Below are 15,784 nucleotides of genomic sequence, written 5' to 3' on the forward strand. Positions count from 1 at the left end.
GCTGGGACCTACTTCTGCTGTGAAGCAGGAACTCAGACGTCTAGGAACCACAAGGAAAGCGAACAGTTTTCCGTTGCCAAAGGTGATTCTCCCTCCCTTTTCATTATCTGTTAGAATAGTCAAGGAAAATTACACTTTACTGAGTAACCCCCAGCCTTTCAAAGGTCACACAGAAATATAATCACCAACCTCTGGTGGTTCAAGATGGTTTGGACACTTTAATAATATGATGATCTACCTACACAGGCATCCTGTTAAGTGTTTTGTGTTAGATAATTTCCCCCAAATTCAGGCAAATATACAAGTTCTAAGCATATCTGATAGGCAAGACAAGGCTAGATTATGATGTTCAACAGGTGTTTTTATTCCATTTTTTTCTTAAAATATCTTAAACTTAACAATGGGTTCATTGGGATGTAACTTGGCCACTAAGAATGTCTGTATTCTGCCATTGGAGAGGATACTTGTTAGTTTTGAAAATGAATGGGCATTGTATTATACACTCTCAAAGGTAATTGTGAGCAATGGTACACCTCAGCCACCAGAAGCCTGCATAGCCTGTGCACAGCAGATACACACCCCACAGACTCTGAAAACCAGGGGTAGATCATGGTTTATCTTGTGCAGGACACATGTGAATGCCTCTTCTAATGCAAGAGAATTGCCTAAACGTCATGGGATTTCCAGTAGCTTCCTGAAGTGTGGCAGAAAGCCATTAATGAATGTGATTTGCCAGTTATTGTAAAGTGTCAATCAAATCAGAGGAAGAAAGGGCAATGTTTCAATGATGAAAAAATATATTCAATAGCTTGTTCAAAATAACCACCCATCGTGGCCCTCTAACTTACCTAACAATGGGACACAGTGTTAATCAATGGCATCACTTACCTGTTCAGAGATAACTATTTGATCCAAGTAGCTACTGGTATTTTTTGTTTTAATAGTTTATTTTCAAGAGAACATAGGGAGGGGTGCAAGAGGAAAAGCAGTGTTTTGTTAATACCAAAAACATAATATAAAATAACAGTCAGATGGTGCAGCTTTTTTGAGGAGGTGCATTCTGCATTTGCGGAAAGGAGCCGGCCGACTCATGGGTTACTGAGGATGTTGGTGTACCTGGACTATTTTGATGTGGCCGAGCATAAAGTAGAGCCCTGGAAGTTCTGCTGGGTTAAAAAAATAGAAAGCAACCGCGTCCTTTAAGGGTCCCTGTTTATTCTTCCTCGACCACTTTCCTCTGACTCCTCCTCCTTCCCAGGGAAGGTGTGATTCAAATCCCTAGACCCCCCTCAAGTATTGTCAGGCGGCTGGCTGCTGGGTGTTGCTTGCTGGGAAGTAAGGAAAGAAATTTGACACCGAATCTCATCTTGGCTACTGGGAGAAATAACATCTTTGAGGTCACAGGACTTAAAGGACATTTCTATTATTGTTTTGTCTCTTTAGTGGTAGTCTTGATGGAAGAAGGTCCCCTGAACATGCGAAACGGATCCGGGAGAAGTCAGACATTACCTTGTCCACCTTTTCTCTGCATTCTGATTCCCCCAACTATCTCCGTCACCTTGTAAAACTGGCAGTCTCTGGACCTTTTGCACGCTGGAGAAAAATCACTGTTTTGCCTCCAGCAAGGAACATGCATGTTGCAACACTGACTCCTCCTCTAGTGAAGAAAGAGTGAACAAGTGCACTGAGTTGAGCTTCTTCTCAGAGACACGCGGCTGGCGACTGCAGAGCAGAGGCTAAAATCCCCAGACTGCCGGGTCTTCTGAGCTGGGCTTTCCCCGCCTTCCTGCTCTGTCTCACTCACTCGTCTCCTGCTTTCTGGATTTTACACGGGGCTCAGGAAACAGCTTTTACCTGTCACTGAAAAAGCTCGCGTCCTTTGCAGGAAGTGCTCAACCCCTGGTATGGCAGACTTTTCTCTCCAGCAGAAGTGAGTACCCATGGCAGTCAAGGCTGCGCGTGGCCAGGGGTGGTGCGGGCGGGCGCTCTCCAGGGCCGCGGGTTCGAGGCCGCGAGTGGGAGTGGAACAGTTGGCTGCAGGCGCGGACAGCTTAGGGAAATGCCAGCTAGCAGCCAGAGCCCGCGGGCGCGAGGAAATCCCATCCCGTGCTGTGAGCTTGCCTGAAGCCAAACCTTGGTGTCCCTTTCGAGAAAAGCTAAATATATGCCAAGGGGCTTGGCCACCCACCCCAGCTTTTACAACTGCTCTCAGTGTGTTTTAAAATATACCCTGCAAGCGCGCCCTTGCGAATGAGTTTCGGTGGTGTGATGGTGGGGTTGCAGGTGGTTTGTGTCGAAATGAAAAGCTGGGGAGATAGCGGGGAGGCTGAACGGGCTCGGGCAGGAGACGTGGTGGCAGCTAACTTGGGCAGTCTCCTGCCGGCTGCACAGCTGGGTGCCAGGTGAAGAGACAGAGTCACCTGAGCTCCCACCCCCACTCCCTAAGGCAGCTAAGCGGAGCCTGGGCAGTTGCTAGGAATTCAAGCCCTAGGGGTAGAAGCAAGGACACACTGCTGGAGCAAAGATCATGGGATCAGGGAACAGAAGGGATAGCCTCCCGGAACCCAGACTCTTAATGCTGAGGCAGGGGGAGGCAAGGGCTGCAGTTGTGTAGAAAAATATCCTGTTAGTGACCTCTACCTGTGTGGTAAGGAAGCAACCCAAGTTCCCTTAATAAGAAGCAACTTGGGGTTTCTGTGATCGAACTTGAAAACGTTTGCAACCTGTTATTAATGTCACGGGGGTGGGAGCGTCCTTTAATCTTCATTCATGGAATTGGCTGGGAAAGATTTCCCACCGGAGTGTCTTGACCAATCCTAGATCTGCCTCCCGTGGCACTACAATCGTGGGAGTTCGCCTTCTCCTGGCCTCAGTTTACTGTGTGTACATTTAGGGAAACTGATCATTCTTGCTATAAGTGCTGAATGGAACAGAGGTGCTGAGTAGAACAGAAACCGGAATATTTTGATTTTTTGTTTCAGTGGAGTTTTTTGTTTTTTTTTTTTCTCAAAGTGATTTCTTCACAAATTGATTCCTTTTGAGAATGGATTGTGAGTTATTTCCCCAGGGTAGAAACTGCACTTAAGGAACAGATGAAGAAATTTTAAGGACACCCCTTGTTGGCCATGCCAGAAAACCCCTTGTCTTTGAGGATGCTGCATCAGGACACATCCCACCAAGCTTTTGCTGGTGGCTGTAATGGATGTGGGAGTAGACTGGGAGGGTCTGAAGCAACTGTGCTGTTCAGAGAGATGGCTCGCCTTCCTAGAGCTGCCCACACAGAGATCGTTCATCAGTCTTTGCGCTTCTACCAGACCTTGCCTCTCAACTCTTAATGGTGGACCATAGAGCCTTCCCAATGCTGTGACCCTTTAATACAGTTCCCATGTTGTGGTGACCTCTGGCTATAAAATCATTTTCTTTGTTACTGTTATGCATCTTAACACAAATATCTGTGTTTTCCGATGGTCTTAGGTGACCCCTGTGAAAGGGTTGTTTATCCCCTCCCCTCCAACAAGGTCGAACCCCACAGGATGATAACCACTACCCTGGAGATTTCTGTCCACAAACAGCTCTGGAAAGCAACCTATGGGGGTGGCGAGTGCGGGGGGGGGGGGGGGGAGAGACGCCAGTGTCCACAGAAATCAATGCCCTTCAGGGCAACTGGCTGGGAGTCAGAGAATAGGGCCAAGGCTTGGTTGGAGACAAAGCTTAGTTTGCTCCCCAAGCACAGTGTGCCTAGATACTTTGGGTATATATACTTTGTATAGCACATTAGGCCTAGAGCCAAAGTCTAGAGCATTAGGAAGGTTGGAGAACCACTGGTCTAGAGCGTCTCACACCTTCCAGTAACTGGAGTCTTCTGCCAATAGCGCAGGAGATGTACAGCAGAAAGCAGGAGGCATTTGGGGCCCTCAAGGCTGTGCTTCAAATTGTAGCTACAATTCAGAGAGTCACTGGAGCTCTCTGTGCCTCTCTTTTCCTGGCTGCAAGATGGGGAATAATTCTACTTCTGCGCCTGGTAGCTGAGTAAATACTCATGTTCAGTGATCAACTGTTCTCATTAATGTTAATGTGTGACGTTGCAAGTGCCCACTGGTCTCATGGTCTTTAGAGCAGTTCTTTATCCTATTGGGCTTTTATTACCAGGAGACTGAATGACACCAGCTCATTAGTCTCCAAGATGAGAGAGAGAGATTCAGAATGCAGGATCAAGTTTACTCTCTTAACTTTGCTATAGCAAGCACTTCTCAGATTGGCATGGACTCTCAGCCTTTCTTCCCGGTCCTTTTTGGCCTATGATTTTTGAATACACAATAGCCATCTTTGCCTATAGCTATAAGCAATCGAGTATGAAACCAGAGAAGTCCCCCAGACCTATTTCCAAACATGGTACAAATTGTCTCTGTCAAAATAAATGGCTCTTTTGCTATGTTCCATTGCTGGGTACAAGTTAAGATTTCAACTCGACTTAGCATCTCTTCCACCTCCCTGGCCTCTCAGGTTCAAGTAGAAGAAAATATCAAACCTTTTATAAAAAAAAAAAGGAAATTGCATATGCACAGAGTAGGAAAGATTGATGATCTGCGTGTTCTTTGGAGTGCTTACATGCAGAGATTGTAATGTTGATACCCGCCACTGAACCTTTACAGCAAAGGGTATTCAATCCTTCCATACAGAGCCTCAGATAATTCTCACAGAAACACTGAAGGTATGAGTTATCATGTAAAGTTTTACAGGTGAGGAAAGTGAGGACTAGAAGCATTTGCTTAATTTACCCAACCCACACTTTGGTAGGAGCCCTAGTCTGTCAGACTTTGACATCCATTTCATTCCCCATTATCCAACACTGCCAACCTTCCCAATATCAGAACATTACATCATGCCAACTGGACTTGGATTGTTTTCAAGGGCAGGGACAAGCACATGTGGTGGATGGTTTTAAGTGATGTGAACAGATTCTTGTGGTACATATTAACAAGCCACTGCGGAGAGCATTTTTCCTGACTCCTTCTGAGCTCGGCTGGTAAATTTCAGATACGTGAGATTCGGTATGAGCAGATAAGGCTGAGGTTGGTCAGGCTGGCTGCCGGCCACTCACGCCCTGGGCACTTCATTCAAGTTCAAAGAACTCTGGGATTTTTATTTTCTACTAGTTTTTGTGTGAAGACACTATTTACATTTGCTTCCAGTATTAAGGATTCATTCATTCATTCTGCTGTGCTCTACTGTGTGTGTGGTTGCACAAGGGAAGAAAGAGCAGAAATCTAGCTTTTGTGGAGCTTCTATGTAAGGAACAGAGGTAGTTAACAGGTAGATGAAGAAACACATAGAGATCATTCAGGGTCTGGTGAGACAACCCCGTGGGTAAAGACATCTGTCATGAAAGCCAGGAGACTCGAGTGCAATCAATGGAACCCATCAAATGTTGAAGGAAAGAACCAAGTCTACAAAGTTGACTTCTGTCCGAAACATAAATGTTGTGGCACTCATGCCCATAAGGATACGTAGTGCATGTACATAAATAATGATGACAATAAATAAATCTGTCTTAAAAGTCACTCCAGATATTGATAAATTCTATGAAGAAAACACAGCGATTGTAGAATCGCATGGGGTTCTTGAGGACTTGAACTGAGGCGAGTCCCTAGAGAAAGGTGCTTGAACTGTAACAAACACTCTAAATTCCAAACATGTAGTGCCCCGTACACATACATACAAAAGGTAAATTTGTTCCTAATCTTAGTTTGTGTATTAAAATTATAAACTTTATATATAAACTGGTTTAGATGGAAAATCAATTAAATTTGCCTACTGGCTTTTAATTTGTTTTAATGTGGCTTAATAGAAATTTTCAATCACATTACCTAGTGACTTACATTTGCTTGACACAGCACTATTTAAGACTGATACTTGACCAAGATATAAGAAGAATATCCTCCTTCTACTTTCTCCTGGACAAATCTTTATTTCTCTAGGTTTGGCTAACATTCTTCTCATGTCTGCCTCAAATTCAGTTAGTTGTAAAAAAAAAAAATGTCTTGTCCCATCCCTCATTTTGATTGGCCCTTTCTGTGCCTTGTGTGCTTTGGGTGTGTGCCACATAATCCATCCCGGTGAAGTGTGGGCAATTGGTAGCTCCTACTTGTTTTCATTCACCAGGATGTGCACAGTCACTCCAAAGGGCTTTATTTCCATACCCACTAAGATCCAAGGTGGTTTATCTATGATAATCTATAGCTCTTTTTATTTCTCCAGTTTTACCAATAGGGAAATGGATGTTAATGACTTGCCCTGGGCCATCGTGTTGGCTGGGACAGAGGTGACAGAGATTAGAGTCCTAGCTTCTGAATTCTCCATATTGTATTAGGTTCCCAAAGTGAGTCTGCCTAGCCTCCTGTTAGTGACAGAAGTCTTTGTTTCCAACAGTGTCATTTTTTGTATGAATGAATTTGTGTTAGCAACACATCAGTAGGTAAAGATTACAAACCTCCTTAAGCTAGCAGCACTGGGTAGTAATGGTTATCAGCTGCCAGAAGGCAGCCTGACAATATTCCATGAGGCTCCAGTCATTACTCAAGTGATACTTGGTCATGCCTACTTATAATTCAAAACTCTTGCTGTTGGAATTGAGGACTCTGGCTGTATTCTTACTTGACTCCAGTGCCTCACAAACTTGCTGATCTCTCTTGTTGTTCCTTGAAAGGATATTAACCCCTTCATATACAAGAAAGAGAGAGAGAAATGAAAGAAAGAGAGAGAAATGAGAGAGGGAGAGAAATAAAGGGCCCATATTCCTATAACTGTACCTTTCATTTTTATTTTATTTATTCTTACATTTTTAGATTGGTTCATTTCACTTTGTGTTTATGAGTGCTGAATGTGTATACATGCACCACATGCCTGCCTGGTGTCCAAAGAGGTTTAAAGAAGGCTTAGGATTCCCTGGAATTATAAGTTGCCACATGGATACTAGGAACTGAATCTATGTCCTCTGCAAGAGCAGCAAATGATCTTATCTACTGAGCCATCTCCTCAACCCCGATTTTTATTTTATTTTATTTTTAAATTTTTCATTCAGTACATTATATATGATTATGGCATTTTCAAATAAACTATGAATAGTTTCCTCCCCCCACAAACCTCCCAACTCCTTCTCCCCCACCTTCTACCCTTTGGAACATTCCCCCCAATCTATGATCTACATTCATTTCCTGTGTGTCCCATTGCTCTTCCTCCAACTCATCCTCAGTACCTCTTTGTATCCTCTCTTGGTCTTCTTCCTAGTCTCTTAGGCTTTATGCTATTTATACCTATATATAAAGCCTAAGATGGACAAACAGACAGATGAATACGTTACAAAGTAGGATCAACGTGCGAATGAGAATGTGTGGATTATTTTTTCCCCTATCGAGTTTGGTTCATCTTGTTTCATATACTCTTTTCCAGATCCAACCTATTTCTCACACATTTCATGATTTCAGTTTTCTTTTCAGCTGAATAAAATACCAATGTTTATGTGCAGAACATTCTCTTTATATATCTACTAACGGGCACCTAGGCTCATTCTACTTCCTTGCTCGTGTGAGTAGAGCATTAACAAATATGGATATGCAATTCTCTCTGTGAAGAATGTGGAGACCTTTGTGTATATGCCCAGGGGTAGTATAGTTGGGTCACATGATAGTTATATTTGTAATTTTTTTAGAAATCTTCAAATCGAGTTGTACACCCACCGGAGATAAATCAAGTTCTATTTCCCCAGCATGGTATTTGTTGTTAAGCTTCTTGATGGCAGACATTCTGACATAGGTAGATGATGAGATGTTATCTAAAAGTAGTTTTGTCTGTTTGAGACAGGGTCTGACTATGTAGCCCTGGCTGGCCCTGAACTCACAGAGACCTGGTTGGCCCTGCCTCGTGAATACTGAGGCATGGTCCACCATTCCCAACACAAATTAGTTTTAGTCTGTATTTCCCTAATGGGCTAATGATATCAAACACTTTTTTTTTTTCTGAGACAGGGTTTCTCTGTATAGCCCTGGCTGTCCTAGAACTCACTCTGTAGACCAGGCTGGCCTTGAACTCAGAAATCTGCCTGCCTCTGCCTCCCAAGTGCTGAGATTAAAGGTGTGCACCACCACTGCCCGGCTGATATCAAACACTTTTTAAAAAATAAGAATTAGTCATTTGTGTTTCTTCTTTTGAGAATGGTCTGCTAATGTTCTTAGCCTCCTAGCTGGCTGGCAGGTCATGGGGGGTTCTTTTTTTTATGTGGATAGAGTGTTCAGTTTTGCATAACGTTTAAATCCTAGATATTAGTCTCTTGACAAAGTTTCTCTCTCATTTCACAGGCTGTTTGTTTATTCTTCAAGCTGCACTTTTTTTTTTAAAAGAGTACCTTTTATGAGTTAGTCCTTTGCCAATGGTGAGACTGGCATTTCTTCTAAAGGATGTTAGAAAAAAGCCAACCTGTCACAAGAAGGATGGCAGACTCTTTAAGGCAAGGAGGCAGGTCAGTTCACATCAGCCTCAAATGCTTCTCTTTTTTTCTCTCTATCTCCAAATCCATTACTACATAAGAACAACTGCCAAAAGCTTTAGCCATGGCAAAAAGCAAGCTCTAACCCAGTGGTTCGCAACACTGATTGCACAGGAAGATCACCTTGGGAGCCTTAAAAGTTACTTGTAGGCCCATTGAATAGGATTCTGGGAATGGGGCCTGAGAGTCTGCGTTTATTTATAGTTCTCCACGTGAGGATGACATGCATTCCTGAGAATTGCTTCTCAGCAGTCACCCAAATCTTAATTGCTTGTATCTGTGTCTTTTATTGCTTGTTTTAAGTCACATGACTGAGAAATCCAAACCACCCTTTCCTGTGGCAATTTCATTATTCTACATTTAAGCTTGTGTGAATTTTTTTTTTTTTTTAGTTGTCAGGGTGTGATTTTCAACATAATATTAAATTTTCTCCCTTTCTAAGCAGACTCCAACCTCAGAGTCATCCCAAATGACCTTATGATGAAAAGTTCTTATATATAATTTGAAAGCCAGATTGCCAGAAGGTTAATAATTATGAGATGGAAATATAAAGGTTGAGCTTGCCTGCTACCCATGTATTGAATTTCTCAATTGCTGTGTTGATCTTTAGTTGCTTTCATGTCATTATCAGGTCAATTAGTTCCATTCTTAGCATACTCACACCCTTATTAAAAGTACAATGACAGTGATAGTTTCCAAAGACTGTCATGGACAGTTTTTACCAAGTTAATTTGGCCAAGAACTAACTAGGTTGTATAATGATGTTTCAGACCTGGGAAGGGGAAAAAAAAAAATCACTGGACTTTCAGAGACTTCTTGCAACGGTCTAGGCAGGAAACAAAAATGAAAATTTGTTTGGAAATAGTCAATTTCAAATCTCCCTCTATATCCAAGACTTTGGGATGCAGAGAATAATCCTAAGACCAATTATCCACACTCTAGCTGAGTCTGAGACACCAACCCTTCTCAAGAAGTTGTGTTAATGTAAACAGGTATCCATGGCTTTAGGTTAGACTTGACAGGAGAGTGCAAAGGTAAGAATGATGAGCTGTTCCCATCACCCCTGGGGTTCTGAGCTTGCACAGTTAATAGAAAACACAGACACTGCTAAAGAGGTCTCGGGGAGACCGATGGACAGAGCTCTGTTGCTTACAGAGCAGTGGGAACATCTGACAGTTTTTTCTCATTCACTTTCCATTTGGACAGGTTCTACAGGCCCATGGTTAGAGCCAGAGATGGAGTAATGGTATTTGGGGGCAATTTATACTCCAGTGATAAAATAACTTAGATCCGCATTTAAAAATCACAAAAGAAGGTAATGCTAAGAAGAAAAAGAAGACGAAGTACAGGAACTAGAGGCTTAGGAGTTTCACTTGGAACAGGCCTGCATGAGTTGCCCTCTCTTAGGATATGTATTCTAATTATCAGACCAAGGCCAAGAAGCAAACCATATAAATATCTGAGAGAAAAATGGCTCCAGGAAGAGGGAATATCAAGAGTATGGTGAATATGAGCAAAAGAAAGGAGGCTAACGTGAGTGGACTCCACGGGGCTGACACGGGTATGGAAAGAGTAAGTGTCTGAGATCATGGGACAGACTTAGAATTATTCATTGCTCTGAAGGAATCGCTGGGAGATTTCCAGGCAGGGGAAGAATGGGATTTAAAATAAAGTTTTAACAACATTTGTGGTGATGGACTGTGAACCAGATGCAAAAGGACCATAGACTGTTGATATACAAGCCACTGAGAGAGTAGGCTGGGTTAAGTGTTGATATACAAGCCACTGAGAGAGTAGGCTGGGTTAAGTGGCAGTGGTGGAGAAGAGGAGTTGTCAGATTGAGTGTACAGTTTTAGAAGTTGGAACAGCATAACTTCCAAATGGCCAGGCTGTGTTAACAAACCTAACACTGTCTCATATAACTGTTCCCACCCTAGCCCAACTAGGACCATTGGGATTGCACTAGATCCAGTAGCATGTAGTATTACTTAGCAACACTAGTAATTTGGGGCTTCTCTTCTTCAACCACAAAAAAACTAAATTCCATCCAAGGAGAAGTCTCTGTTTGCTGCTTGTTACCTTCTGATGTCAAAATTCCATCCTGTGTCAAGACCAATCTCATAGGGTTTGTGGTTTTGATTACGGTGTTTCTGGTATGTGCTGGAGTGGTCACGTTCAGATAGTTAGTTTTTTTCTGAGTATTTTGACAGTGGTTGTATTTACCAACTTCTCGACTATGCAGTTGATCAGTGCCTCCATATAAATGCTAACATTGAGATGGCAAGTACTTAAGGAGCCCTTTCTATCTGAATGTTCTTTGCATGCCATGTTTTAATTAATTCAGTCATATCATTCATCCTTATGATAATTGGGTATTCTTGATGTGGTTTTACAGATGAGGGAATGAGATGTAGTAAAAGACATTTAGTCATTTGCCCAAGTTCCCATAGCTGCCAAGTGACAAAGCTAGGCTTTGCACTGGACCTGGTTATAAAGCTCTGGGTCTCAGCCACTATGCTGTGTCCCTTGCACTCGGTTCTCCTTCATTTTTTTCCTTTGCATGTGAAGCTATCACCAAAGCACAGCTTCTTCCTTCAGGATGCATTCCACCTGGCAGGGCTTGAAGACATCGGACAGGACAACTCCTCTCCAAGACGACTCCCATCTAACACACCTGCCATCCACCTAGACAGAAGCACATTCCTTCACCTAGGGTTGGACACAGTTTCCAACACCAAGGGCCTCTTGCTACACACTCTTCTTATTCTCGGGTTCCTCCTTCCCATCCCTCATAGCTCCTGCATTGTGCCCACCTTCCACCTCAGGCAGGTTTCCTCGGTCTGAAAAGACAAAAATTACCTATAAGCCATGCAAAGTGGTCTAGTTACTCCCTAGGGCTCATGAAACTTAAAAAAAACAACAACAACAAAAGTCATTAATTTTGTGGTCATCAAAATATTTGTTTTTAAAATAGTGGAGGTTTTCCTCCAGAGTTTCATTAGGAGACATAAAGCAAGCCCAGGGACCATGCTGGTTTCCCTCTGTGTTCTTAACCTTCCCCTCTACATTTGCTGCTGGTAAATTCTTCTCTCTGGGGACCTGACTTCCCAATAAATGGCATGAAAGCAGCAGACCTTTCCCTCCTCCTGGTGATGATAATAAGAATGGATTTGTAGAACTGAGAGTTATACAAAAAAATCAATTAAGATCTCCTTAGTCTACATAATAAACTCTTCAGCATTGACGGTAAGGTAGTAACTGTGATGACTCAGGATGCTGTAAGTAAACTCGATAAATATTTCAATTAAAAAGTGATAACAATCTTTTCTCCTGCTGTAACCGCCATAGGGTAATTTTTAATAGAGACTGATAGGCATTACTGGGAGTGTGAACGTTAATCAAACCATTCATCTGTTTGTTTGATTTTTTAATAAAAGTGTTATTAAAATGTCATATAACACATATCACATATTTCTCCTAATTTAATTAACTCCCAGATTCAAAACTGCAAAAGAAAAAGGAAAGTATGTTTTTCATTAAGTTTTGAAGGTTTCCCTGGCAGAATCAATTAATTAAATGTTAAAAGCCATTTCAAATATTTGAATATTCTCCAAAATACTACAAAAGCCTAATTTACAAACAAATTCAACTTAAAGTCATGAAGTTCTTTCTTTATTGGAACACTGTATATCGAGTGTAGCTATGCCCTCAGGTAACACCAAGTCATTCAGGGATCAGAGCAACATGACAGCTATGAGAGGTTCACAGAATTCATTGCATCGCCTTGCTCAGCATTTGATGGGATGTGTCTGGTGTCTCTTTTAGTAACTTCTGATCTGACCTTCCAGATAACTTCCTAGATGTCATACCAGTGTTCTTACCTGTGACTTTTAAATTTTTAGTTTTGCTCCTGGCTTAAACTAATGGGGCAAAAGAATATGCATGAAAATTGTCTTTAATTCTTACTCTCCAGCCTTTGCAAAAATTTCAAAAATTCATGTGTGAGATTATGAATCAAATCCTCTTTTAAGCCATCCCGCTTCCAGTATATTATAACTCCATGAAGCCAAAGCCTATGGTTTACACTAACTACTACCAGTTCTAACTCATCACCGTACTGGAGTTTCCCTTCTAAACATAAATATATTATTTAGTGTGGTTATTTGAAGATCAACTGAAGTATTTTCAAAGAAGTAGTACAGTGGAAGTAATGAAATGAAATGGGAAGCCCACCTCTACCTTGGTGGCCATGATCTATCAACAGTAGGTCTACAAAAATTCCAAGAGGATTTGTTGAGTCCTGAGATCTAAACCTGCTAAGACTCAATCATATTCAGAGACTTTAAATTATTATTATTTCCATTCCCTTTTGGTTTGGAAACTGGTATATGATTCCATTTTCAGATGGCTAGTGGTAGATGTCCCTGTCATTGTGAGCCTTGGGCCATCACATATTTTGAAATACCATAGTAGAAAAATGTCACATGGATCATAGATGCAGAATGCTGGGTAGAGTTGAAAAATTAGTCATTGGAATTACCTACTTGTTAATATATGGAAGAAGGATAAGAGAAGGCAAACTCTGCCCTGAAGGGAAATCTTAAAATGTTTTGTTTGCATTGGTTTAATTGCATTCTCATTATCTTTATCTATGACTTTATGTCAATCATATGCTTCTTGGCTGGCACGATGACGACATTTTAAGATACCCAAGACCAAGATTGTCATAGTTTCTCCTTTATGCACTATCTGAGAACCCACCATTTCCTTAGAGTTCCAATGCTCATTAAGGGTACAACCTAATAAACATTGCAAACCACCACACGTCCCAGACAACTAGGAAGCCAATAGCTGTCCCTGTAACTGGAAGAGATGAAAATTGACAGTACAGGTCTAGAGTCTAAGATTCTAAGGCAGGAAACTGTCTTTCCTGTTGACCTCCATTCCAAGTTATACATGGTCAAACACTAATGACCGATTGTATGAATATCTTTTGTAAGAATTGCTTTAGGTTTTATACGAAGCCTGGGGGATGAATTTACCTGTTTATCCCAACCCCTCTCTGTTATTAATATTCTCTAGTCTAAAAAGAATTTCTTTTTTCTTCTATTCACCCCACTGTGATAGGCCCAGATGATCCTAAGTCCTCTTTGATTAGCGTTCCTCACAGTTGTCTGCATTCCTCTTTAAAGTGCTCCACCTCTGAACTGAATGTTCCTAAAAATGTTCCCCGCCCCCCCAAAAAGACCTATAAACCAAACATGGCAAGAAAGAAATCCTCCTGGAGTTTTCATATACCCTTCAGGGGAACTACCTAAAATAGGGTAGGGGAGGGTTTCCCAGCAGTTATAAGGGAGGACATGTTAGAATAAGTGAAAATTCCCATCATTCCTTGCAATTCCTTCTCAGCTGACCCTATTAAATACAGTTGTGATAAAGTCTTCTTGAGATCCACCTAAGTTTTAAAAAGTAAGCCCTCAATATCAGAACCTTTATTGCTAATTCTGACTACCACAGACTTAGGCTTTTCCAAGGACTCAGAACCAGCTGTGAATGATAGACTCCTTTGCACAATTGCAAGAGAGACCATTGGCTAGAATCAGGCATATCTTTAGCAGCAATAAATTTTAAGGGATGATGTTATGGAACACGTTAGTGATGTATGGAAATGTTTCTAAATTTCCTTGGAACCTTGGGCTCATCGTTTGTGAAAAGCGAACAAGCCTACACTTGTATACCAGAACAATTTTGAGGGTGCTGTAATCTCCAATCTTACTTTTCTGTTATTGGTGCTCCATGAGAGCCCCAATAGTTTTAGCTGTTTGCTGTACATTTGAAGAAAGACCCTGAAATGGTGCTGTGGCCAGTAGTTTGTTGGTTTGGTGCTTTGTCCACTGAGCCACTGATGGCACATTTTCAAGGCCATTGTTCTTGCTAAATTTTATCTGAAGAACTACATTATGAATCTTTAGAGTCCAAATCTGATAACTGTGCAGGAAAACTCCTCGGGAGAGATGGGCTAGAAGATTACCTCAGTATAACATCTCCATTTGCCCTACATTTGATTCCAGCAGGCAAATCAGAGCTCGTTAGGCAGTGTATAATTCCCAGAAAATTGAAGGCAGAAGCACCTGTTCTTCCTCTGGTAAAGCCAAGGCAAATGCAAAATCTCAGAAATACAGCAGCACCACTGGCAACAGGCACAGTTGAGAAGGCTGGGAAAAGCTCATGATTGGTGAAAGCAAAGCTGGCCACTGGAGTGGGAGAGCCTGTTAGACTGGTCTTACACCGGACAAAGGCCTGAGTGGCCAAAGGCAAGGCTGCGCTTATGGAAACCAAGCCTGGGGCAGTGGGAACTGAAAACTAAGCCATAAGCCAACAAAGCAGAACTGTTTCCATTTGCGAGAGATGGGATGATATGGGGTTTGTGACTCACTAAACCATCCAGAAGGCCAAACGACTATGAAGAGAGAAACTTAGATTCCTCTGGCCACTTGGAGAGGCCCTCAGATGTGCATGGTGTATACCACAAGTTGAAGGTGGTCACACAAAAAGAAACACGTTTAGGTGCTGGTCACTGTGGTTTATCTTTGGTTTGATTTGCACGTAATTCCTTAAACATTAATGTGATTGTTGAAATAAAAAAAACCTTTTATTTGTGGAAAAAGTATGTGGCAAGAACCTAATAGCAAAAAGCTACAAGAAATTAAAAATATAGACAGTAGCAGCACTAATAAGAGTTAACGTATTTTTGCACTGTTAGAGTGGGACTCAATAATCACAGTGAAGACTTTGGAATCAAAGGCATAAACCTGAGTTATAATGTCCAGGGTGGTGAATTGCTTTTAGAATAGTACTTTACACATGGACTTAGGTAGTCATCAACTCAAAGATTGACGTGTGCATTCTCACCACATAGATAAACTAAAGCTGTAGCAAATACATGTGCAAATGTAAAACAACTTCCTGTCACAGTAGTGGTTCATGGAAACCGTCTTGGCAGAGTTGCCTCAACTAAACTCTTTTCAACTTACCTTCCTTTAGAAGCAAAGGACTTCTGGTGGAGTGCCATTACTGTATAATGTGATAGATAGCTCTGATTATGCCAGTAGCTAAGATGCTATTCAGTTGTCAAGCATTAAGCTTCTCTAAGAATCTTTCCTCAGTATGTGTAGGCAGCAAGTGAACGTATCCAGTAAATAGCAAGCACACGCTGAGCACGGAAGGGTGACACTGGCTATT

The 15,784-nt window shown here is 41.8% G+C and overlaps 1 protein-coding gene across 1 annotated transcript in view; it reads left to right on the top strand.

Moving 5' to 3' along the window:
- Positions 1–1,295: 1,295 nt before the first annotated feature.
- The window catches only part of Prlr (prolactin receptor), a 171,249-nt gene continuing 156,760 nt past the window's right edge, over positions 1,296–15,784 (top strand). The window contains exon 1 of the mRNA XM_021182969.1: positions 1,296–1,930. The gene's annotated coding sequence lies outside the window, so the exon portion shown is untranslated. The remainder of the gene's footprint in view (positions 1,931–15,784) is intronic.

This window comes from Mus caroli, chromosome 15, assembly GCF_900094665.2.
Source record: "Mus caroli chromosome 15, CAROLI_EIJ_v1.1, whole genome shotgun sequence".
NCBI classification, from domain to species: domain Eukaryota; kingdom Metazoa; phylum Chordata; class Mammalia; order Rodentia; family Muridae; genus Mus; species Mus caroli.